The 23,492-nt window shown below is 35.2% G+C and overlaps 1 protein-coding gene across 1 annotated transcript in view; it reads right to left on the bottom strand.

Moving 5' to 3' along the window:
• Positions 1 to 12,710, bottom strand: part of LOC116878575 (mediator of RNA polymerase II transcription subunit 13-like) — a 152,852-nt gene extending 140,142 nt beyond the window's left edge. The window contains exons 1-2 of the mRNA XM_032876206.1: positions 12,705 to 12,710; positions 11,601 to 11,606 (exon numbers count right to left, since the gene is read on the bottom strand). The gene's annotated coding sequence lies outside the window, so the exon portion shown is untranslated. The remainder of the gene's footprint in view (positions 1 to 11,600; positions 11,607 to 12,704) is intronic.
• Positions 12,711 to 23,492: the final 10,782 nt, after the last annotated feature.

Genomic DNA, 23,492 nt, shown 5'->3' with positions numbered 1-23,492 from the left:
TATCCTTTTAAATTATATTAGTTTAGTTCAAGATAGCAAAAAATTGGAAGGATGGAAACGACATTTGCAGAAGAAAATTTTCTCTCCCTTTTACTTATCTTGACAAAAGCACTCACCAGAAAAAATTCTGACAGAGAATTAAAACACATGTTAAATCCACGATGCATCTGTAATGCTTTTACCACACCAAAAGACATCTCAAAATGCATCTCTATATTCTCCAATAACATAGAATCAGAAAAAGTGTATTTACATTCAGGGGTTTTATCTATAGGACTTTTTTTATAATGATAAAACTGGATAATTTTATTCTTGGTATGTCAAATAGGTTCTTTATTTTCCTGCCTATGTGGCTAACCATGATTTACCGAATTTTCCCAAAGCAACCTCTGTCAGAAACATTTTATTATTTATCACTAAAGAAATGAAAATAAAGTACAGCAAATAAACAAACATTGCTGCTAGCAACAGACTGCCTCTGTTGAAGACAAAACAACCGAAAGTTTTCTACAATCCACTGACGGTGTCATGAATCTGTGCTCTCACACATTTATCTTCTAGGAAGAGCTTTTCCTCGGTAAGAAAGAGAGCTAACATTTCAAGAAAATGAACACCCCATATTAATTTGCTTTTCCTTCCTAATGTGTCTCACTGACGGCAAGACACCATCAATTTTAAGAAGCACAATTTTTTATACATCACTGAAGGTGAAGGGTTCTGTAGAAGTAAGCTGCCAATTAAACTGTAACATGGCTCTTATCACTTAACAATTTTTAATTTGCAATTATTTAAAGAGCTATTATACTTTTTGACTTTTTTTTTTTTAGATTTATTTATTTATTTTAGAGGGAGAGAAAGGAACCCAGGGGTAGGGACAGAGAGAGAGGGAGAGAGAAGCAGAGAAGCAGATCTCCTGCTGAGCACAGGGCTCAATCCTGAAATTATGACCTGAGCCAAAGCCAGGAGTGGGAGGCTTAACTGACTGAGCCATCCAGGTGCCCTATTGACATGTTTTTCAAGTATCATTACTGTACATACATGAAACAGATAACATAAGCCCCCCCCCCCCCCCCAAAAAAAAAGGTTAAAAATTCCTAAAAATTCGTCAGCATTCAGTGTGTGACTCTTCTGGACCACTCTGTGACTCAGTCACTAGTGTCAGTGTTTTTCTACATAAGTCTTTTGTGTCATTAAGAGTGCTGGTGATACAACATTTGTGAAGAGTACCACTCTTCTTTCCAAGATTTTTTTTCCAAGTTGGTGACACCTATTCTGCATGTTTTCTTTTAATTAAAAAAAATTAATTAAAATCTTCAAACACACTTTAAAATAACAGCACCAATAAATTTCTAAACCAAATTATCAACATTGTGTCATCTGCTTCAACCACCCAGTTTTTTTCTTTCTTTTTGTTTGCTTTGATATACTTTAAAGTACGTACTTTGGTATACACCAAATCAGAATCCAAACAAGGTCTGTCAGTGGACTCTCATGTCACATCTCTTAAGTCTCCTTAATCTGCAACAGCTCATCTTTTTTTTTTTAACATGCCATTAACTTATTGACAAAACCAGTTATGTATCTTACAGAATACTTCATATTCAAGTCTAATTGCTTCCTCATATTTTTTTAATGTTTTAATTTTTAATGAGGTCAAAATTTCAAATGACCTTAGTGAAATATGTCAAATTCTCAAACAGCCATAACTCTCTATTTTTTCCTCTAATGGTCCTGAAATACTCTATCTAAAATGTTTAAGTGTTACAGCTGTCCAATCATGCAATGTGGAATACTAAACAAGTTTGAGCAATGCCAACTACAATTTTTAGATACCATTATAATTTTATCATAATTTCAACAATTTTAAAAGAGACTGTAGAACTTATTTTGTTCCTTCAAAAAAATTCTTTAAAGAACAATAAAAAAAACCACTACAAGTAACACCACATTTAATGTTAAAAGACTATTTTCCCCCTAATATCAAGAACAAGGCAAGGATGTCTGCTCTCACCACTCCTATTCCAATTCAATGGAGATGTCAGCCAATACAGTAAGGCAAGGGAAAAAAAAAAAAAAAAAAGTACCAGGCATACTAACTGGAAAAGAAGAAATAAAACATCTTTGTTCACAAATGACATGACTATTAGAAAATCCTACAGAAGCAACAGAAAAAAAAGCTAGTAGATCTAAAAATCAGTAGATCTAAACACAGAATACTAGAATTAACAGAAACAAGAAGAAATCATATTCCTATAAACTATAATGAATAAGAAATTGCATTTTTTGAGATTTTCATTTATAGTATCGCCAAAACCCATGAAGTTCTTGGATATAAACTTAAAATTTAGATCTTTTAAGATCTAAAGTTTTTAAAGTGATAAACTGTGATAATGATAAATGAAATCAAAGAGACATATATAAATGCAGAAGTATATATTGGTCACAGACAGAAAAAGTTATTACTGCCAAGATGTCAATTCTTCTAAAATGAATCTATAACATCAACTCAATTACCACCAAGAGTATCTGCAGGATTTTCTATAGAAAGAGAAAAATTGCATTTATATGACAAAGCAAAGGAACTAGAATACCCAAAGTAATGTGGTAAAAGGAAAATATAGCTAGGAGACTTACACCATCTGATTTCCAGATTTACTAGAGAACCAGCATTGACAAGAGAGTGTGGTACTAGAAATAGGAGAGATCTACACATCAACAGAATAGAATAAAGAGTCCACAAACAGACCCACAAACATATGGTCAATAGACTTCCAAAAAAGATATAAAGGTAATTCCGTGGAGAAAGAACAGTCTTTACAACAAATGCTGAAATAAATGAATATCTCTATGCAAAAAAATTTTAAAAAAAGAGCTTCAACCCATAGGTCACGCCATAGAGAAAAATGCAACCCCAAAATGCTAAACCTAAAACTATGAAATTTCAAAAAACGTAAGAGAAACTTTATATAAGCTTAGATCAGCAAAAAATTTTCAGATATAACACCTAAAGCATGATCCATAATGAAAAATTGTTCAATAGGGTTTCATCAAAATGAGGAACTCTGCTCTTCAAAAAAACATGGAAAAGTTATGTTCAGCTATGCAAAAGACAAGCCAAAGATGAGAGATAAAGCAGTTACAAATTATACATCTGACAAGAACTTGTATTTACAATATGATACTCTTCTTTAAAAAATCTCAAAACAACACCAAGGGGGAAAAAACCATTTTAGATAGTGGACAACAGATGCGAACAAACACTTCACCAAAGAAGACTCACAAATGGCAAATAAAAACATGAAGAGATGCTCAAAACATCACCAGTCATTAAGGAGATGCAAATTAAAATCACAGTATCATCCACCAGAGTGGCTTAAAAGAAAAACTGAAAATACTAAGTGCTAGTGAGCACAGAGTAATTGTAATGGCCATGTACTGATGACAGGAATGCAAAAATAGTACAGCCACTTTTGAACAGCTGACTTTGGCAATTTTTTCTGAAGTTAAACATATACTTGCTATGCAGCCCAGAAATATCCATCCTGTGTGTGTGTGTGTGTGTGTGTGTGTTCAAGTAGAACTAAGAACTTATGTCCACATGAAAAACTATAGCAAATATTTATAGCTGGTTTGTTGTTGTTTTCCCAAAAATGCCAGTAACTGGAAACCACCCAAAAAGTCCCCCAACTGGGGAAAGAACAAACAGTAGACAATCCATACACTGGGATACTAGTCAGAAATAAAAGGCTCCTGGGTAGCTCCACACTTAAGTACACAGCTTTTGATTTCAGCTCAGGTCATTATGTTAGAGTCCTGGGATCAGCCCTGCATAGGGCTCTGTGCTGGGCAGGGAGTGGGCTTGAAGATTCTCTCTCCCTCTCCCTCTGTCACTATCCTGGCTCACATGCCCATGAGTTCTTTCTCTCTCTCAAATAAATAAATCAAAGAAAGGAAATGAAAGGGAAAGAAAAAGAAAGAATGGGAGGGAGAGAGAGAGAGAGAGAAAGGAAAGGAGGGAGGGTAAGAGGGGTAGGAAGGAAGGAAGGAAGGAAGGATGGATGGAAGGAAGGAAGGAGAGGGAGGGAGGGAAAGAAAGAAAGAAGGAAAGAAAAAGACAGAGAGGAAGGGAGAAAGAAGTTAAAGGGAACGGATATACTCAAAACATGGATGAATGTCATGCTAAGTGAAAAAAGCCGTCATACTCAAAGAGCCACATGCTTTATGATGCATTCATATGGCATTCTCACAAAGGCAAATTTAAGGTAAAGTGAATGTTTAATGGATTCCCATTCCCATTCCCGTCCCTGGAATGGGAGTGGTTGGTAACAAAGGGACATGGGAAATTTAGGGAATCACGGAACTGTTCTACATCTTGATTCTCTCAAAAATCAAAATGGTTATACATAACCATGTATATTTGGTAAAACTTACAGACTAAAAACAGTAAAACTTACAATCTTTTACTGCTCTACATAAACTCATTTTACTATTAGACACGGCTTCTGAACCTATGCCATTATGAATATACTTACTGATTTTTTTTATATTTTTAGTGTTGAAAATGAGAACAGGATATGAATCAGAAGAACTCCTACTCTAAACCTACATATCCTGAACGTGATTGTTTTTATCCCAACAATATGATTTATTTGGTTAAGCTTCATTCACGAATTATTAAAAGCAAAAAAACAAAACACACACACATAAAAACAGTTTCACCCACAAGAGACTACAGACTAGAGTGGTCCACCCTTACAATACAATATACTACACTGGGGGTCCTGGGTGGCTCAGTCGTTAAGCATCTGCCTTCGGCTCTGGTCTTAGTCCCAGGATCCTGGGATCAAGCCCCCACATCGGGCTCTCTGCTCGTGGGGAGTCTGCTTCTCCCTCTCTCATTCCTCCTGCTTAGGTTCCTGATCTGGCTATCTCTCTGTCGAATAAATAAATAAAATCTTAAGAAAAAATATACTATACTATAAATTGCATTAAGTACTTCATATTAAGTATCGCAAATAATACAAAGAACAAAAATTTCTCTAAAACATTTCTCAAAAAATTCTTAAATACTGAAAGTTTGAAAAATACCCTTATTAATACTTTTTATATGGCAATTCTCATATGTTCCTTTATATTATGTAAATTTATATAAAGTTTAGGCACCAATTAAATAGAACACTGGGAAGAAAGAGTAACACAAAGTAAAACAAATCTGACTACATTAAGCTCTTGTTTAAGTATACGAAGGCTTAAGAAACAACAGAAAATTATAAATTATCCTATAAGCTAACCAGTAAAATTTAAAATATAAGTCAGCAGAGGTAATTTACAAGGGGACAGTATTTGGATTTCAAATGAACATCTAAATTTCATCTTACATATTAAAGATTCAAGAGCAGTCAATAATTTATTAGAAGTCAACAACTGTAATCAAGGATAACCCCTCTACTAAATAATATCAATTAGGCCATGCATTTTAAGGATAATGCATTAGTTTGCTACTCTTTTAACTTACTGTTTTTAAACACCAAGCATACTTGTGGAAAGGAACAAAAGACCAAGTTTATTATCTACTTCATGTACAAAATTTCCAGAAATAAAAGAGCAGTGGATTTTCAATGAATCTCTAAAATGCTAACATAAGTTAAATCTAGAACAGCATTTTTGGATTCTAATAAATATTTGGCCAACATACACTGGCCCACAGTTCTTGGCTATGTTATGCCTCAAGCACCAGGCTAGAAATTAGGAATGCTCTCAAAAAACTAATATAGATTTTGAAAACCACTGTAAGGCAACAACAACTTTAAATCCTTTGCAGTACAACTATCAAACATTTTTTTTAAAATAAAAGAAATTTAAGTCTTTTATTTTAAAATAAGAGTAAGATAAAATAACTTACTATCAAGGTTGATTTTCTACCTAGGAAACAATCTTTACCAATTTCTGAAGCTTTCTTCTATGTACTAAGCTTTGAATGGAGCACTACCCACAAATGGGGGAGTGGGGAGAACATTTTCACCACAGTGCCATGATACAGAGTGAAGGACACATGGCATTTAGCCACTCAGTATTTGACTTCTTCCGATCACTGGGAATTGCCTATTTCATACGTTCTGCTGGGTGTCAAATATGGTCACCCCTAGCAGGAGCTGAAAACAAATGCTCTCTTCCATCCTCTCCAGCAATATGGACAAGGACATATATGCTAAAGTCCACTAGATGCTCCTGCACCACACCTTTGACTCTGGATCTAGTGACAGAAAAGAGTAGACATAGATATTTCTGTCACCACTGGAAATTGAAACCTTAAGATCAAGTTTCTGGTGCTAAAGTAGCAGAGGTACTGCGGCATCTAGTGCTCAGTGGTGACAGCACTAGTATTCTCTTCAAACCAGTTCTGCAGCACTGATTCTAAGATGGACAAACAGTTCAGTGAACACTCAATATTCTTTTAATCAACTCCTTTTCTTAGTCTGCAACTAAGAATTCTGACCAATACAGTTTATTCTAATCTCCAACTTATAAATAAGAAAACTAAGGCTTACAGATCTTAAACTTGCCCAAGGTCACACAAGCAATAAATCCAAGAATCTAGAGTCATATATAGCTATATTCAGAAGCTAACAGGATCAAATGTATTTTGTATCTACTTTTTATAAATACTAAATATACAAACTATACCATTAATTAAACTCCACAAGGGGAAGCAATTTATTTTCATAGCTGCATTGACTAGAATATATCAGATATCCGTAAACATGTGTTTTGAGTTGACCTAATATTATATTTGCACATACCTTTCAAACTTCATTGGATTTAGTTTCAATCTAAAATCTCCTTATATCCAGTTAAGAGGATTAGTGACAAGGATGAGATTCAAGTCCCAAGTTTTCTGACACTAACAACCATGCTCCTCGCACTATACCATACTTCTCCATAGGGTTAGTGTTATGTTAACCCATCCCATCTACCTCTTATTCTTAAAGCTAGCTACAAAGGCAATCTTCAACACTGAAGTCAACTTTCCCTTTGGATCCACAATTTGCACCTTAAGTTAATGTTTTCTAAATAGCCGCAAGTAATTTTTTCAAAGGTAAAACAAAACTGAAATGGCTTCTGTAATCTATACAATTCCAAGAGAAAATCATATTTTAGTTTTAAACTACTTTTTTTCTGAGATACCTTCCTCCCAAAGTGAAATGTAAACTAACATTCCATTTGCTTGATATTTAGATTCTTCAAACAGTAAGGGGGGGTTTGGGGGAGAGACATGGACCAGGTACTAGTAGTCTAAATTAAGTTTCTGTAAATGAAGGGAGATGCATTCAGTACTTAATTCTCTATCTCCCTTCTAAGGTGGACAGAGAAGAAAAGCAACCACCAAGAAATTTATAAGAAAGCCTGCAGGTGCTGGACCACATCTTTATGAAACCTACAATCTCCCCAGGGTGAACTGTCTCTTATCTTTAAAATTTTAAAAAGCCTTTCTAATTCTTTTGATCTTTCCAGTTTACATTTAAATACTTATTAATTCTTTAAGAATATAAAGTAGCAATAAGACCATCTCTACAGATGACTATAAATCTACTTAAATGTAATGGAAGAATTTTTCTACAAGTTTGTTAGTCTCAGAAAAGAAAGCACCAAAACCTAAAACGTGTTCTATAATAAATGAGTGGCAAGATTCAACCAAAACAAAGAATTCCTGAATTAAAACATTCTCCTGTTGTTATGTGGTCTATTATAGTCAAGCTAAAACAGAAAAACAGAACTAAGTAGTGGCACAGCTGCCTATTTTCAAAGAAAAACTATTTTGGCACTAAGTTATCACATTTAAGTTATAAAAGCTATAATCAGAATTTGTTTAAATTGCTGTTATTCAACATTTTTTAATATAGCAATCCTCATAATCAAATATTTAAACTGCCAAAGTACTATATAAATGTTTTTCTTTGAGCAGGAGACAGTGTTTTATAAAGGAAAATTCAGGTAGTAGTAATTACTTCTTAGTGCCCAAATAATTTTTCAAAATCCTCACAAATTGTAATATAACTTCTTTCAACTTTGAGAAACATGGCTCCTTGCAGAATTAATAAGCTTCTCTGAAAGAAAAACCATATAAAAGGTTCAGGAAAAAAGTCAATATGGCAAAATATCAAAGCAGCATATACTTCAATGATTTTTGTGTTTCCCAGCAGAGATCTTGGAAAGATATCCCTTCCAATTCAACCAATGAAACTGACATACTTTACTTGAAGGGGTAAAAGTGGGAGGAGGGAGAATGGAATCAGGTAAGGAGGAGCATAAAAATTGTGAAATCTTGAAGAAATTCAAGTTCATGCTTTTAGAATTTAGGTCACCCTGCCTTACACAGTTTAAAAGTAGAATTACTTTCAAAGAATACATATTTCCTCTGAGCTATGATACATATTTCCTTTTAATGTATCATATTGCTGCAACAGCTGAAATGAACGTCTAGACATCAAAAACACTTCTTACTCCCACCTACTGCTTTTTTACCTCAGGCATCAAAACTAATGAAACCTATTATCCAGAACATTGGGTTCAGTAACCACATTGGCCACTGCAAATATTGGAGGGGGGAGGGGCACTCTCTGGGATGGCACTCCTTATTCAGCCATTAAAATTACTGAAAATCAAATTTTGCTCCAAACTCCAGAAATACAAATAGATTAAAACAAGGAAAATGAAACAAGGAGATTACTTCTCAGGTAGATTTCAGTGACAAACTGCTAAAGATAGCACAGCTCTGAATGCAGGATTTGTAATTTGCCCACTGCCTTTGTTTTCTACCTTTATCTGCAATTTATAAAGCATACTAGTTTTTTTTAACTGCTTTATTTTTTTAACTGCTTTAAATTGTTAAATCCCCTATCTAACAATTGCGCTAAGCAGATAGCATAATGAAACATCTATCAATTTAATTTTATGGGCTGCATCAAATGAAATGCTTTAAAGATAGAGAATTTTGAAATACCTACTTTCTTAAAATTGACATGAAAAAACTGAGTAACAAAGCAGCATAATGCTACATTAATTCTGAAAATAGCATTACACCCATAAAAAATCCAATTACATACAACACGATTGATCACAGTTATGCTGCCATTGATTGCCTTGTAAAATCTATATTTAAAGTCATTAATAACTAAATGGACTTATTACTTATATCAAATTCAACCTACTTAGCGCTCTGATTTCCTTGAATTAACTTATGGGTGTAGACTATTTGGTATCACTTAACAAATCTATACTGAAAATAGATTTTAACTTTCCCAATGTCAGTTAATCAATCAAATAAGAATTAGAATAGAAGATATAGATCAAAATACCCCATTTGTTTTGACCTATTTGTTACTTTAAATAATTACTAATATTGTTAATAGTCATAGGACATAAGTTGTGATTCAAAATTCTAATTTTTTTTTAAATTTAAGTATAGCTGACACACAATATTACATTAGTTTCAAGTGTACAACATAGTGATTCAATTTCTCTATGTTATGCTATGTTCACCACAAGTGTAGCTACCATCTGTGATTCACAATTTTAATAGTATAATGTTTTACTAAGGAATCTCTAACAGCATGAGTTCTCTGCCAGTTGCAGGATAACCAGAATTTTAATGACGGTTTCTACACAGCATTGTAGCAGTTGAGACATGACCCAAGTTAGCATTTCAATGGATCACAGGACTCCATGTAAAGCTACTAAACTTTAAATTGAAGGAGACCATAAAACTAAATTTCTAGATAAATTGAACACGACCTTCAAAAGACAATTGCCACAAAAAAACAGTCAGGCTGCAATGTTTCTTTAATAGCTACACAGTGGGGAAAAAAAATCTTGCACAATGGCTGTTACTGACTTCTAAGAACCAAACTTGCCCCCATTTGCTACTTCTTCCAGAGACTTTTTAAAAATAACTATTACTTTTTACCCTCTAAAGCTATCAATATGCTCTTAATTTTGCTATATAATATACATAAACAAAGGTCTGAAGAAGAGCCATCAAAATTAAGTTATCTTTGGCTGATGGATTAACTACTTTTTTCTGTACCACTTTGTGTTTGCAATAGATTTTTTTAAAATAAGGCTATTATTTATTGAACAGCTACATGCTTTAAAAAAAAAAAAAAAAAGCTACATGCTCAGAAATTACAAGAAAGATCAACATTCGTAGAACAGGAACCACCACAAGACAGAATTAAATTTTGAGAAAGAAATCCAGATACGCAGTTCAGTTAGGACATTTAGTTTAAATCATTAATGCTACAAAATAAACATTTTATAAACTTACACAGACGCACACAGACACAGACACACACACACACACACACACACACACACACACAGATTGCTACTAACATTCTGACAGGGCAAGTCCCCAAATTGCCTTTTACACTAAAGCTCAAACAGTTGTCTGTCACTGCTATTACAGTGAGTAATCCTTGCAGCTGTAACTGTTTGAAATGCAGCTGTCTGGTTGGCTTTCTCTCCCAACCCCCACTCACACAGCATTTCTGCTCCTGCTACAATAATCTTAAAGAGCATTTTACAGGAGGCTTAGCCCTGGCTGAGGGCACTCTTCGGCGTGACCGAGAGAACATGGAAACACGATTCATTAGACACGCCTGGAGTGATAACAATGGTGCTGCTTCTTGCTGCCTTTCATTTCGTACATCAGGCTGAGACTAATGCATTCTCGTTACACAACAAGCACATTTACAGACAGGAAAAAACTGTAATCACCTTTGATTAAGAGACAGCATATTTTTCCTATATGAGCCGCCAGCCATACTGACATAGTAATTATTTTTTAACTGACAGGTTAAAATAGCAAATGTAGCAAAAATAACATCTGCCCAAAAAGAGAGAGAAAGAAGAAGGGGGGTGGAGGGGAGAAGACTACTATGAATACTTCATACACAAAGGTTTTTCTAGACCAGGCTCCGTGCCATATCCTTGAGACCTGATGGGTACTTCGGTCTGTATTTAAGCTAGACAGTCTATGGCAAATAAGAACAGACCATTACCAAGCAATCTCATTCTACATATCCAATTCTTTGGAGGCAAAAAATACAGAATTTTTTTTTTGTCATCTTAACTGTAATTATTATCAACCTACCTTCCTTCCATTCCTTTCACCATAAAACTACAGAATTCAACAGCAGTGTTACTCTCTTCTCTTTTTCCATCATCCCAGCTCTACTACAAAATAATTTGTTCTCTTGACTTTTTCCATTACATAGTTTTACTACAAAATAATTTGTTTCCCTTTACATAAAGCGCTAGGACAAAACAAAAGGTCTGTTTTCTCTTTTAAGTAAAACAGTTAAAAAAAAAAACCAACAAATGTATTCTTTATTAAAAACAGGAAAGCAGAATAATAATTTTGTATCTTTTTATCATATCCCCAGCTCATCAATCACTATACCTGGCAAAGGTTTGAATTATAGATATAAAAAGCCTTTAATTTAAAGGGAAAAAAGTCCTAAGCCGCATTATAGTGAAACATGTAAAGTCAATTTTCAAAAGTAAATCACTTCTCCACATTCCCACACAACTACAGTCTTTTGTGGGTTTATGCATATAGATTGCTGGGTTATTGTTTATGGGGAATTAGGTGGTTAACAGAAGAAATATATATTAACCAGGAATTGAAAGATTACAGTTAAACCAAATTACTGGAAAATAATTTTCTCCAGGTTAGTAGGTCCTGTATAATTATTTTTTTAAATGTTAGTCTCTTTCTTAAGCTTTCTATAACACTACTCTATTTTACAATTAAGAATTTGCTAGAAAACTAGCAAAACAGCATTTGTGAAAATCTGTAACTAAAAAAACAAAAATAAGCAAAGAGGAAAAGTTAAGTGTGGTTCATAAAACTTTGAGAACTAAAATAGCTTTTAAAAAAAAGTTACATAGCACGAATGAATTTCTGTAAAACAGCAAAATGCTTGAGCAATTTTTAGCTGCTGGATTTTAGAGTTTTCTGATCTGTGGTACCACACCAGCTTAGAAAGTAGGAAATCTGTAGCCTATCTTTAATGTGTGTGTAAGTGGGTCACTGAGCTCTGATGTGCATTTAGAATCACACAAGTCTAAAATTTTTATCATCTGGAATAAAATTAGTTATTACAGAGGATAACATCTATAGTATTTCTATTCTGTAAGTGTCCAAGTCTCCTTTGTCATGACTCCCCCAAAACTAATCAAATCACTTCTATGACTGTTCCTTGCATGTCTTCTGTCCGGGAGATATAAAATTAATCATATTATCAAACATGTCACTACGAAAAATTTTTTATTAAAAAAATTCAACTTAATTGAATTCTTAGTAATGAGAACATTTTGCATTAACAAACGACTTGGTTTACATACGAATTTCCATTATATTAACCTGGTTTTTAGAAGAATCTTAAAAGCCAGAATGTACCATTCTCCCCTCAAGTCTTCAAAACTAATTTATGCTTTTTTAATTCAAAAACAACCTATTGGAAAGCAATAAAAGCTTCTCAAAACTTTAAATTGAAACATATCCAGGAAAAAGCTGTCTTTATCCAAAACTTTTAACAAGCTAAGCAGTTTCCAACCCATAAGCAAAAAGTTCATAAATGACCTAAATACTCCAACATGGCCAACATTTTCACTTTATGTAGGTGGTTCAACACTACAAGATTGCTTTAAAGTAATGATTCAATTATGAAATCTGAATGTTCTTAGGGAAATGAAGATCCGTTATTTACACAGTGGTGTGAATGAGTCTAATCCTATTTTCTTTCTAAACTTGGCCAGAATTGCATTTTGACTAGAGGGTGAAGTGACCTATTAATTTTGGATAAGGAACTATCTGGGGTGGGGAAGGGCTGGGAAGGTTCAATACCACACCCAGCAGTGGTTTTCTCCCTGGGGTCCTAGGAGTATTATGTCCTATGGAAGAGTCCCAACCAGTCTCTGGCCCTTTCCAAAATCTCTACGTTAGTAAGTGTTGCTGCAATTTTTATCCATTGTAAATAATGAAATTCTACAGAGGCGTCACTTGAAAACATAAACAAATAACGATGAATTTGTAAAGAAGACAGAACTTGCAAACCACTCAGAAAAAGAAGTAAAGAGAACCAGAAGCCCAGAAAGCCTGGGTCATTCTGCTAACAATTCCCTGGCTCTGCTGCTTCTTCCATAGTTCTTCTCTACTTTCTCTGTTCTTTCCAGCTCTCAAACTGCAGAATTCTAATGTAGTACACTAGAATGTGGGAAAGACTTCCAAGATAGATTGTGAAAATTTCAAATATTCATAGAATCAACTGCTAGCCAAGCTACTCTTTCTCATCACAAAACCCAGATTAACACTAGAATTAAGCATTATAGGTAAAAATCACCTTTTTACAAGTTAGCCTTAGAATTTACCTACCAGTTAAGCGTAGGTTTTTCCTGGGGGAAAAAAATGCATATTTTCCAAATAATTTTTTTTTTTTGCTTATTTATTTTCTAAGTATTAACTTTTAAATTACCTTTTGGAACACACAATATTAATACTTACTTTGTCAACTGGTGTCTGCCCATGTTGATTCTCCTTTCCACAATTTAAAAAACAGCTATTTAACAGTGTAACAATGAAAAGCTACTTTAATTAGCATTTGCCACTTAAGGGAAAAGGAGAGAGATCTGAGAGTAAAGGAGTAACTCAGAAAGCCTCTGTGGTGCCTGTAATATTTCTTGGGAGCTATACATTAGATGTTTGTTGTAAAATAATTATTTTGTATGCAATTCTCTACTGCAGCTCACAATTTTAAAGCCTGTTTTTAACTGTGCTTCGAAAACAAAAACTACATATGGAATAATATGAAGTTAAAAGTTCAATTACACATAACATGATCACTACTTTTTTTTTCCCCTGACCACAACTTTTAAGATGCATGTTCAAATATCTTGTAATGGAATAAACAAAAATTATAATTGCTATAAATTTTTATCCAAGCTTTCCAAATCACATTTTAAATATAAGTATATGTATAAAGCCTTAAAATGACAATGAAAACCTTAATTAAAACTTGCATATTTTCAAGAACAGTATTACCCCTAACAATGACTTAGCAACTTAAATGTTTATCAGATAATAAAGAAAAGAGCCTTAAGACAAAATGCAGTGAACATGAAACAACTGTTGTTTGGACAGAAGATACACAGATTAACACTCTGTAAAGTACAGATATCATACTTGAGTTTCTTTTACACTTCAGCTTCTTCAAGAAGCAAAAAGCTTGTTAACAGTTTTCACTGCTTTCACTCCCAGCACCCTGAGACCACTCTCCATGTGAGAGCCAAAGGGATCTTTTCAAAATTTAAATCAAGCCATAGCATTTTTCTGCTGAAAATTCCACTCCAATGGCTTCAAACAGCATTAATAACCTATTTAAGGTCCTTACCAAGGCCTATCGCAAGGTCCCACCTGGTCAAATCACCAGCAATCTCTTCCATCCCCTACTGGTTTTCCAGTTTCAACAGCACTGTCTGGCTGTCTCTTTCTCCAACAGAGTGAGCTCAAGGTCTTCACCTTACTTTCCCCCATTGTGTGGCTGGCATATTCTCAAGTCTCAACTCTAAGGTCATCTTCCAGTGGCTTTCCCTAACTATTCCTGTATCTGAAATAACCCATTCCTAGCCGTTCACTTTCTCATCAGCTACTTTGTACCACATGACCATGAGAAGTTCTCCACACACACACACACACACACACACACAAGGCCATCTCTTCACTTGCACACAAGAATGCCGCCACCTCCGTGCACACAAGGGCGATGTCAATAGATGCGTGCTTACTATACTGCATAGAACCTTCCACAAAGAAAAACACCGTGACCTCAAGGAAGTGGAGCAAAAGACAACCTATTACCCAAAGACAACTTAATGTTACCAACTTTTCAGACACGAATATTATACATGACGAGGTAGCATGGTATTAGGTATGAGTCTAGGAATTTTGACCCTACATAAAATAGGAAAACGGACTCTTTCTATAAAAGGCTTAGCTTTTTTCCTACTTATGATTTAAGGAACATTGTACACATTCTCAGAGTTGTGATTTTATTGTTTCCCTGGAAACCAAACAGGGTCATAATTAAAGCACAAAAACATTTCTATAGAAACATGTATAAATGAAGGATGTGAAGAAAATAAGATCTTACTTGAACCTATGATAATTAGCAAGATTACAATGAATAATGAAAAGGATTCTTGATGGTAAAATCAAGAAAATTATATTACATTAAAACACTTCACAATAATGACGATAAACTATCACAATTTAAAGCAGTAACTAGTGAGTCTCCTACCAGTTTTGTGTTAAAATCACACAGTTCTAAATTATAAAATTTCTATCCTAATAAGCAGAAATTAGAATATCCTAACATTCAGACATAGAGCTCTTTGTCTTTTCTAGGCATAACTGATTTTAGTTATTAACTTTATAGATTATGACTATTATTACTTAGGAGGCCTCTGAATTCATAATGTCCTCTAATTTCTAATGACTATCTGTCATGTTCATCAAATTTGGAATAACAAAATAAAGTTACATAAAAATGGAGTGACATTAAATTGTTAAATTTATATTACATGGGACGCCTGGGTGGCTCAGTTGGTTAAGCAGCTGCCTTCGGCTCAGGTCATGATCCCAGAGTCCTGGGATCGAGTCCCACATCAGGCTCCTTGCTCATCAGGGAGCCTGCTTCTCCCTCTGCCTCTGCCTGCCATTCTGTCTGCCTGTGCTCTCTCTCTCTCTCTCTCTGGCAAATAAATAAATAAAATTTAAAAAAAAAAAAAAAAAAAAAAAAAATTTATATTACATGTTGATACAACCGTATGTATAATAAATGTGTTACTTGTTCCATTCTATAAAGTCCCCTTGTAATTATCTGAAGCCACACCTATGGAGGCCTGGAAGAACCTTTTATTTTTTCTCTTAGGGTCAGGGGGAGAACAATACAAAAAAAAAATTTTGTGGAAAACTAATGTGGAATCATTTCTGTGTATGTATTAGCAATTTTGTATGATTTTTGTTCCCAGATTCTCAACTATTTCTGGCTTATTCACAGACATCAAATTTTTTAATCCTTTCTAAAAATTTTCTGAGAGCAAATTTATGTTTTCAATCAAGTATAACTTAAACATATGAAAATTAATGATAAATTCTCGATTTGAGAGACAATATTTTAAAAATGTATACCATCTATTTCTGGATAACTCAAATATTATACTCTGAGCTAGTTTACTAAAAACCCCATTTGCAGCAGAGATGCTCAAAAATGAAGGTAACTAAAGAAGAAACTGAAACACAATGGCTCTTTTAAACTGACTAGACAACTATTCACTATTCATATTCATTTTTTATCCTTCAGTCTGGAAAAAGCAAGGCCCCTTCTAATTTTCAATTAGGCATATGCTGTCCTGTTTAATTTTTTCTCTAACCATTTTGCCCTTTTGAAGGTGAACTTAAATTAAGTCAAAGACATATAATACAGAGACAGTAATCTGGAAGTGGATTTTTGCCGCCCCAAACCAGACATTATGCCTTGCCAAGGGAGAAAGTCTGTATAAATAAGACTATTCACAAGATAGGAAGCATCAGTACATGCCCATTTACCTCCAGGGTAGTCACCAAAACTTGAAAGCACCATTAAGCACAGCATCAAAGCTTTTGTCTAAAAGATTTCAGAGACTAGAAATGATCCTGGTATCATATATACCTATGATTTTCCAGGGGGAAAAAAACGGTTTTTTAGATTCACAAGAAACTGTCTACACATTTCTTATTAACTATGAAAATCACCTCCTCCTTTGAAGGTGATCACACTTTTGTATGTTTAAGAAAAAAAAATTCTTGGCCACATTGGAATAACATAAAAAAATGTTTTATACTTACTTTACTTTAGTCAGGTTAAGAACAACTATTTTTAAAATAAAACTCTCCAGATTGTACAGTTTCATTTTTCCACTGCTCATTTTCTATGACAATCTGACCAAGAATTTCCCTGGGGAAAAGGGAAGATGATACTCTGAAACCTCATTCTCAGAGAAATAAATCTTTGATAACATGTCCAGTTTTTCTGGAAATATTAATGAAAAGGGAATGATATCATAAACTGAAAGTCAGTTTTAGAAATGAGCAAGTCAAGCTCGTCAAAAGGCCAGAAAGGACTTTCTGGAAAGAATGATAAGCATCTTGGAATCTCACTACTTCTTTCACACACTGAGCTCCAATCTGCAGCCGTTTCCCTGTGAGCCAATGCACTTGATGGGTGTGATAACAGATGGATCATTGTATCTGCCAACTTCCTGTGATGTACTGTATGGGGACTGATAATTTAGTGACTACAGAAGTCCTACAACAGACAATGCAAGCAATCCTGGCATTCAGTAAGTAGCTGCATGCAGTCCTTTGACAGTCTGTAGGTGTTGAATATATGTGGATTATTGTACAATGTAAGCTCTCTGCAAGTATCTATACTACTTTCAAAAAAGAAAGAAATTAAAAATTGGGCAAACTAAGAACTAAATAGAAAAACAGCAAAGGACAAGTATATCTTATCTTTAAGGTGGCATTTTTTTAACTTAAAAACACACACAAAAATATATTATCGCTCAAAGGTCTTATGACAGTTTCATGACCAGGTTAACTAGAAATAAACACATACATAGCCATTATGGGCTTGGTTTTTAAACCACACAACCTGACATATTGATATTTTGGGTGAAGTAATTCTTTGTTGTAGGGGAGCTGTCTTGTGCATAAAAGGATGTTTAGTAGCATCCCTGGCCTCCATCCAATTAGATGCCAGGAGCACCCTACCCTCAGTGGTGACAACCAAAAAATACAACCAAACACTCCCAAATGTCCCCTGGGGGACAAAATCCCCATCCTCCCAAACACCCTAGTTGAGAATCACTGACGAAAACAGTCTAGAATTGTAATCTTCTAACTCTAATATTTACTTTGAAGGAGAGGAAAAGACTATAAGAACTATACACAAAATAATCAAATATAATCTATACAGTGTGGACCAGTTAAGCGCATATTACTAAAAAGAGGAATGGCCACCTAAAACTTGAGTGAATAAATTATTTACCAATTGCACAGGAAACAGGAAAAGCAACTTCTATAAACAAACATAAGAAGTGTGCTTAATTCTCTCTTCAAGTCAGAAAAAAATTCATAGCTTTACTATAATACTGAGTACAAATGAGACCAATGACACTTCCTTAAAATCCCCATCATCAAATAAACTGCATTATGCTGGGCACTGATTTTACAGAACTGTCAACTTTAACAGATGCTTAGAGATGAAACTCTCTAGGTTTTAGGTTCTAGTTAAAAAAAAAAATTCATATTTATGCATGTACTTATAAGTTTGTGTGCCTATATACACTCAAAATCGCAATGCAATCACATTTTAGAAATCTCAGTACCAAATTAAGTACGGCCATGTTATTTTACTTGCATATCACTGGGCCCTGCCAAATTTACTCAGGCTATTGGCCACTTCTGCAGCAACTCTAATGTAATGCTACTAAGTCAAAAGTACAAGATCTCTTTTAAGAAATTATTTTATATTAGCACTTATTATAAATGTCCTATAATCAAATTAAGTATGCTATTTATTCATGAAATGTGGTTCTCTTTCTCATTTCTCTCTGCCTGCTCTTTCTGCAATTTCAATACTTGCCAATCCTGAGCTACAAGGTGGCTAGAGAGGAGGAAAAAATGGGGGGGGGTGCAGTATGCAACAGTACATGCAGCAGTTACAATTCTTCAATTAGGAAAAATTAAAACTAGAAGGTTCTGGAAAACCATGAGTAAATTTCATTGATTTATGACAATAATACAGTCATAAAGAGAAGAATCCTTGGTAACTGGACAGAAGGAACATGGGTGAAATAGCAAAGCTTCCCCCACCTAGAAGAGGCCATCAGCATTACTAAACGAAACCAGAATCAATTTCTGGCAGGCCCCACAGTGTTTACTCTTCCTCCTATACTTCTCTCTCTTCTTTACCACGTGAGCAGCCTTGATTTTCAAATTCCCAGGGAACATCCATAAAACCTAGCACTTTATCCTGCAATACTCATCCTCTCGGTCAAAAATGCCCCAAGTCCAATCCTGGCCTCCCTCTCCTGCCTGCAAGACTCCTAATGCAAAGGCTCAACCTAAACAAGAGTGGAAATAGAAAATTCTAGCAATCTGAAAACTGCCTACATGTGAAGAGCCAGATGAACAAGACTGACTGTAGGTCAAGCTGGTACAACAACTCAAGCTCTGCTCAAACACTGGCCTTAAGAGCTTCCGGGACCACGTGATTAGTCTAATTAGAGATATCTGGATATAGACATACAAAAGCTCTGTTAGGCCATAGCTCACCCCATTTGACTGACAGGATGAAAACCATGAGTAAATTTCATTTAGCCCTGAGGGCTGGGCTAGAGTCAGACAAAGGAGTAAAGAAGCCTCCAGAAGATTCTAGCATCTAGCCATTCAACTGTAGAAGTTTACCCCACTGAGGCCTCAGACATCATGGTGCAGAGACAAACTACATCTACTATGCCCTATCTAAATTCTTGGACTAGAGAATATGTGAGCATACTAAAATAGTTCTCGGGTACACTACCGAGTTAGGTGTGGTTAGTTACACAGCAATACCTAAGTGAACAAAATGGTAAGGGGACAACCACTACAGGGAGATAGAATTTTTCTGAGACCCCATGCTATCAAATAGCCAAGCTCATTAGGATGTGAGAAAAAAAAAACTGACCAAAAAGGGAGAACAACAGGTACAAGCCCTTAAAGCAGGAAGAAGCTTAGAGCTAGAGTCTTGTTGGTCTAGCTCTAGGTGGTAAGTCATTCAAATGGTAAAGGCTAGATGATTCAGAGTTCGGTTGCACCTTTATGAGTTATCTAAAAATTATTTTCAGTATAAAAGGAAGCTGTTGTAATGCTTTAAGTTGGACAGTTTTTCAAAGATCTGTTTGGTGGCTGTGTGTTTCTAGATGTTAACTGAGGAAACTGAACTAAATGCTATGGTTCCTTTAGATCTACCATGCAAAGACTCAGTGTTTTTCAAATTGAGTCTCTAGAAAATCCTTAAGCTCTCCACAATACAAATACAAATTACCTTGTATTTTCACAAAGTTAAGTAATCTTTTAAAACTAGTGTGTATTTGGAATCATCAGAATAAATGCCTCCTAACTGAATGCCACCACACAATTTCAGTGCGCAAGCATTTACATGTGCGTTCCCCCACCACAAGCTAAAGAGAAAAGAACACAAACTTGGTCTATATATGATGCATTCATGCCAAATGAAGGCCAAATGAAGTTGCAGAAAACTGTAAAGGGGAGTTTTAGAGCAGTTCAAAACAGGGGAAAGTGGCTGAAGAACTAAAGAAAGTGGTTGGAGAAAGGAGTCATCACACCTTTCCCGGTAGAACAAGCAAGCCAAAATTAAGCAGATTTGTTTCAAAGCAGACAGTACCAAATTCTTGCCAGGAACAAAAAATTATAATCAAGTAAACATCAGGTAGCATAAAATACTATACTGTTAATCTGCATTTTTATTGGTTATATAGTTTGGATAGTTACATTTAACCTATAAAATTATTTCAGTTTTATATGCTCTAAACAGGTATTTATTCCAAATTAGTGGTGTCCAACTCTCTGAAATCATAAGATGTTTTCATTAACAATGATGAATATAAATTGGTGATTTTTACATCATATCTAACACATATTAATTATAGGCACATTTTCATCGCCATTTTATTTTCCAGAGTAAACTTAGGATCCCAGATGACCTACATCATTTATTTTAAGTTAGCGTAATAGAAGATAACCAAGGTGAATCATCAAGAGTAAAAATTAAGTAACCCAAAGTAATTTTTAAATAATTGTGTTTTAAGGAGTAGTCCTCTCCTGCCAACTTCTGTCTTCACGTTGGCTAAATCTTTGTTATGCTTCAAAGCCTAATTCAAGTATCACCTCTCTTTATGAACATCCCAGATTGATCCAGCCCAAATTCCTGTGAGTACCCTAAACTCCCAGATATTGTCTACACCATTCCTAGACGTGCTGCCTGACACTGTTAGCTATTTTGTGCATTCCTGTCGCCAAGACAGCTGATGGTAACCCGACAGTCATGGCAGTGGCGGAAGGGTGATGATGCCCACAACGGCAACAGCTTTCGTTTACTGAGTGACAGATCATATCTGTTCCAAGCACAAAATTCACTCTCCATAACAATCTCCATTTTAAAGATACAGAAAACGAGGTCATAGGAATTATGTAATTTTCTCAAGGCCACTAAGCTAACAAATGACCTAAAATTCAAAAAATGTGGTCTGTTTCGTGACACTAGTATTAAAGCATGGGACTCTGAAACCTCAGATCAAAGTCACAGGGGACGTGAAAGACGGAAATTCTCAGGTACCCCAAATTACATTAAAATCACAGAGAGGGAGAGCCTGGGTGGCTCCGTGGGTTAAAGCCTCTGCCAGGGTCCTGGCATCGAGCCCCACATCAGGCTCTATGCTCAGCAGGGAGCCTGCTTCTCCCTCTCTCTGCCTGCCTTTCTGCCTGCTTGTGATCTCTGTCAAATAAATAAATAAAATATTAAAAAAATAAATAAAAAATAAATAAAAAATAATAAAATCACAGGGAGAAGGGGGTTCTGGGTGGCTCAGTCAGTTAAGCACCTGCCTTTGGCTTAAGTCATGATCCCAGGGTTCTGGGATCAAGCACATCAGGCACCCTGCTCAGAGGAAAGCCTGCTTCTCCCTCTCTGACCATGCACTCTCTCATTCTCTCTCTCTCTCTCAAAATAAATAAAATCTTAAAAAAAAAGAAAAACCACAAGGAGACAGTCTTTAAAATCTATTAATAAGCTTTCCATGCAACTTTCTTATATATGCTGAAAATCAAGAAACACTGTATCCAATGCTATTCTACCTCCGTCTAGATTATGGTTTTTGAGAATAGAAACAATCTTATATAGCTCTCCCTCATCTAAAGAACATAGTATTGGGACACCTGGGTGGCTCACTTAAGTGTCTGCCATCAGCTCAGGTCATGATCCCAGGGTTCTAGGATCAAGTCCCGCTCAGGCTCCCTGCTCAAAAGGGGAGTCTGCTTCTCCCTCTGCCTGCTCTGCCCTCTGCTCAGCTTGCTTTGTGCTCTCTCTCTCTCTTTCTCTAACATATAAATAAATAAGATCTTAAAAATAATAATAATAATAGGGATGCCTGGGTGGCTCAGTTGGCTAAGCGGCTGCCTTCAGCTCAGGTCATGATCCCAGCATCCTGGGATCGAGTCCCACATCAGGCTCCTTGCTCGGCAGGGAGCCTGCTTCTCCCTCTGCCTCTGCTACCACTCTGCCTGCCTATGCTCTCTCTTTCTCTCTCTGACAAATAAATAAATAAAATCTTTAAAAAAATAATAGTAATAATATAGTATTATAACTCCCAAACTAGTAAGAGTTTAATACATGTTGGTTGCCACATTATTCTACAGACATAAATAAAAATAAGCCATTATTTAGATGTTATGTTGTTAAAATCTAAAAAGACCTAATTACTCCACAAAATAAAGTTTATAAAACACAGTCCCCAGTCTATAGGTATTTAATCACCCTAGACTTAGAAAACTATGATAATGTCTATGGTTTTCAAGGATTTTTTTTTTTTTTTAATTTTAACACATCAGCATTTGTTGATGGTGTTAGGTATAGAGAATGGATAGAGAGCAACAGGGTAATAACATGGAAGGCTGGCAGGGGAAAGACTGTAAGAAAGTGAAAGAACCAAAGACCTCTTGGGTGGTCCCTGGATTTCTCTCTCAATGCTCTATTCTGTAAAAGCAGCAGAGGCCAAGCTGGAACTCTCCCAAAGCTACAGAGTCTTTTTTCTGGTTGCTTCTAGGCTTAGAGTTTTATGATTCAGTGAGGTGGGTGGTGAGTTAAACTGCTGTCTTCCCATACCAGACATTTTTCTGTGGCCATCAGGATAAATCTGGGGAGCTCAATTAACATGTGTCTGACCTTGGTTAAGTCATAATTCCTCAAAAGACATCTGCCATATTGTGACCTACCAGAAAATTCCAAGCAAAGGTTATTAGCTGGCAGTGAAAGGTGTGAAAGCTTTATTCTATAGCACTTTTTTTTGTTCTATTTTGTTTAACCAATAATTCTAAGGTACTGCAGTTCAAGGTATTTTAAGATAACTAAAACCTCTGCCATAGGAAGTTTGCTTACTACCTGAGAAAAAAAGGAAAGAACCAGTGTTTTCAAATCAAACCACCCTAAAATGCCTATTTACTAAGAACTGATGAAATTCAGAGCAATTAACACATTTCATTAATGGAGGATACCACAAAACCATATACAGTTGAGAAATATTCCTGGATTCTCTGAATCTACAAATAT

This window comes from Lontra canadensis, unplaced genomic scaffold (genome assembly GCF_010015895.1).
Source record: "Lontra canadensis isolate GAN:19392208 unplaced genomic scaffold, GSC_riverotter_1.0 scaffold58, whole genome shotgun sequence".
Lineage (NCBI taxonomy): Eukaryota > Metazoa > Chordata > Mammalia > Carnivora > Mustelidae > Lontra > Lontra canadensis.
This window is presented reverse-complemented; position numbering and strand designations above follow the sequence as displayed.